Raw genomic sequence first — 4,158 nt, forward strand, 5'->3', positions numbered from 1 at the left:
AATTAATATTAATTATAATAAAATAATGAGTTCATATATTTGAAGCAGTTTTTGAAAAAAGGAAAAAAAATGTGCACATATTTCACGAAAATAATTAGCCAGTCAATAAATAACTGAACATCCCATGTTTTTGGGAAAATAAAATAACAATCTCAGATACTTCATTCAGATAATCTATTTTGGGACCAACACTTGTAAATTCCATGAACAATATTTTTAAGTAGCCTATATTTTGAAAATATGGATACATATTGGTTGCATGTATCTAATCATTGTTTATACATAATTTCAATAAGTAAAAATTTACACACGTACTTTTTATAGGAAAATCTCTTCGAAACTGTAAAAGAAAAAGAAAAGTTTGTCTTCAATCAAATTTTTTTTGAGAATGAAGAATTTTATATTAAAATAATGAATAAATAATTGAATTAGAAATGAAATATTTCACGTTTAGTTTGATCGGCACTAAAAACTAAAATGCTTTTAAATACTAAAAACACTTAGATCCCACTAAGATCATTGTGGGATCTCCAATATCAAGATTTTGTCTTTCAAACTTAAGTAGGTAAATTCGAATGAAACTACAAACAAAGAGACAAAAATCTCAAAACGAATTACAAGTTAATACGTCCACGGCCAACAGAAGGAAAGAAAAAACACTAAATGACAATCATTCGACTTGCACAAAACTAAGCTAAACACTAAATATAGAAAAAAAAACACAAATAACAGAGTAAAGATAAAATCTGAAATAGTTTACAAAAGCTAAAATTAAAACATTTGAAAAAATATAAGAAATAGACCAATATCTATGAAGACGATTCATACTACAGTCAAAGAGCATGGGTAACTTATAAGAGTGGAAAATGACGCCAATATCGGATAAAAAACATTAACACCACCATCTAGTGGGTGGCTACAATTGTCATTTCTCAAGCTCTGTAATCGTTTTTCTGTCCGTAACTGAGATTGGAGACTTACTACTTCACTAACTTTACCAACGACAGAAATTAAATAAATTATTATTATGTAATAAATTTATTACACTGAAACAAATGAGGGTTGCCAAATGCTAGACACAGTTTAGGGTCTTTTGTCTACACACTACACTAGCGCCAGTTTCCACTTTCAGTGCCAGTTCAGGACCGTCTGTGTTCTTAATTTAGCTTTCATTATCTCTTATATCTTATTTTTGAAGTCATTGTAATTGCACAATCAGCTGTATACTTTTAAAAGACAAAACAGGGATAAATTTTGGAAATACACTTACAATCAAAACATTTTTATGAAAAACGGTGTCAGGGCAAAATAATTTTTTCACGAGGTCCTTCTGTTTGTTTCTTTTTTTCAGAAATTGAGGTGGAGATGTAGGGCTTTCCCCGCTCATATCCGCATTTTTATCAATAATTGCTTGTCTCTTGGCTACCCTCTTTAGTTTCTATTTTTATCTGGAAACTCCATAATTGAAGTATCTTTTATTTATGAAAAAATAAAAATCAAATATAATTAATTATAACAATTAATCAAATATATGTTGCAGACTCTACTGTTATTGCATTAACAATTGAAACCGAAATATTAAAAAAATAGAATTGAATGGAGTGAATAAAAAAAAAAAAAATCTCATTTAAAAAAAAGATGTGAGTTTTTCTTTTTCTTTCTAATGGGGTTAGTTATATTTTCTATTCCTTTTCTTTGTTTGGTATTTTTTCCCCAAATTTAAAGACTTCTATGACTGTAGCCAAAATATGTGGGATTTGTTGTTATTCCTGTGTTGAAAGATTTTTTTTATTTTATTTATGATTTTCCTATTACATTTTGTTTTACCTGTTTTTGATAATTTTTTGTTCAACAATATTCTTATCAGTATACTAACTCTTTGAAATATTTTTGTTTATGTTAAAAAGAAAATGAAATAAAATATATTAAAAATATAATAAATGATGAAATATGTTTTTACTACCTATAGATGACCAATGAAAAACACACTAATCATAACAAACATTGACTTAGCTTTGCTGTAACATTATGGAAATGGATATTCAAGATACCTCCCCTCACACAACAAAATTCCCTTTTACAAAAAAACGTCTCTTCAAATTTTCTTCCAAAAATGGAAATTTCTCCTCCTGAGATTTCCCCCCCCCCCACAAAATACCCCTTCCTCTTTTTATAACAATCAAAAATTTTAATTTACAAGTCTTTGATATATTTCTACCCCCCCCCCCCCCTGGAAGACTCCCTTTTGCAGAAAACTTGCCTCGCACAAAATCCCCTCCCATCCCAGCAGAACATTTTTCCAATGTATTAGTAACACTAGCATTTTTTACTTTAAAACTAGTTGAAGAATTTCTCCCTGAAAATTCCATTCAAAGATCATTCTTCTTCTGACCCCACCCCCCCCCGCCTACCTCAATAAAATAAAAATTGGTTTTTAGAGACTTCATAGAAAATTAAAGCTACCGCAGGCTTCCCCTCCAAAGGGGCAAAATCTCTCCTGATAAGGTTCTCTCCGACAATTTCCTTCATTAGGGAATTGCCTATAAATTGAAAAACATGATAATGCACAGATCGATAAACACGAATATTCATTTTTGAATCGTCATTCTTTCCACAATAAAGTAAAAACTGAATTCAACAAAACAGATCTTTAAGCAGATCAAAACTAAAATGTTCGGCTCATTTTGAAGTAAAAATAAACTGGAATAATGCGTCGTAATTTCATCAAAACATCAGAATATTTTTTTACTTATCCTTTTGTTGTCAAGAAATCAAAACAGAAAAAAATTTCTCTCCAAAGTTCTTATGTTAGAAAATAAAGCTTTAGGTCCTTATAAACATGATTTTATGGATAAACCAATATTTCTCATTCCTTTATTTTCTTTATTCCCTAAATTTCACAAGACTTGACAATCACTTAAAATAACGATGCCAAATTGTACGACTCCCTTTATGACCAGACACCCCTCCCCCCTCTCCCCAGATCTTAGATCTTTGTGACAATACAGCGTTATTTACTCAGCCAGACTCACATAAATTATATTTTCTTAATACAGAAATCGAAACTTAACTCCCAATGCGAACGAACAATACAAAACGAAAAACAAAAGAAAATCACTGAAGAAATAAACAAAATAATTCAAGAAAAAATAAACTAATTAACTGATAAATAAATACAAAAGAAAAGCAAAAAAAGAAGCATATTACAATATACATATTACAATAGGGTTCAGCAAGACCACAGAAATTGTTATTGTACAATATCAACTGACAGGTTTTTCCTAAGAATGGGCTGTTATATGTTTTTCGAGATTTAATTTAGAAGAATATTCTCTCTTGCATATATCACATTTAAACGGTGTCTCCCCCGTGTGTACTGTTTGGTGATGAATCAAATTGACTGACGGAGAAAAAGCTTTCTCACAGAAATCACATTTAAACGGTTTTTCACCCGTGTGTACTCTTTTGTGCTTAGTCAAACTGCTTGATTCAGAAAAAGTTTTCTCACAGACATCACAGTTAAAGGGTTTCTCACCAGTGTTTTAATCTTTGGTGCTGAGTCAAATTGCGTGATAGAGTATAATTTTTCTCGCAGACTTCACATTTACAAGGTTTTTCACCCGTGTGTACTCTTTGGTGGGAAATCAAATGGCTTGACTGAGAAAATGTTTTCTCACAGACATCACATTTAAAGGGTTTTTCACCCGTGTGTACTCTTTGGTGGTGAATCAAATTGCTTGAACTACAAAAGGTCTTGTCACAAACTTCACACTTAAACGGTTTCTCCCCAGTGTGCAATCTTTGGTGATGAATCAAACTGTTTAACTGAGAAAAGCACTTTTTGCATACTTTACACTCAAATGGTTTCTCACCAGTCTGCACTCTGTGGTGTATATCCAAGTTCCTTGATTTAAAAAAGCATTTGTTGCACATATCACATTTATATGGCCTTTTTAATGTATGTGTTATTTAATATTTTTTGAACTTTTCTTTTTTTTTTGCTTTGAACGTCAATTTTATGATATGGGTTCTGAATGTTGAAGCTTTTTGCCTCAGGTTTGGATTCATTGGAGGTTTCTCTGCATATTGTGACATCACTTGATGAAGGATCTTTAACCCCAGCAACTAAAATAACACGGAAGAAACATAAACGGATAG

The 4,158-nt window shown here is 31.0% G+C and overlaps 1 pseudogene; it reads right to left on the minus strand.

Annotated features, from left to right (window-relative positions):
- Positions 1-3,281: 3,281 nt before the first annotated feature.
- LOC148941679 (uncharacterized) lies at positions 3,282-3,957 on the minus strand (annotated as a pseudogene).
- Between the last annotated feature and the right edge of the window lie 201 nt (positions 3,958-4,158).

This window comes from Artemia sp. Qi Xiang Cuo, chromosome 18, assembly GCF_049724085.1.
Source record: "Artemia sp. Qi Xiang Cuo chromosome 18, ASM4972408v1, whole genome shotgun sequence".
Taxonomy (NCBI): Eukaryota; Metazoa; Arthropoda; class Branchiopoda; order Anostraca; family Artemiidae; genus Artemia; species Artemia sp. Qi Xiang Cuo.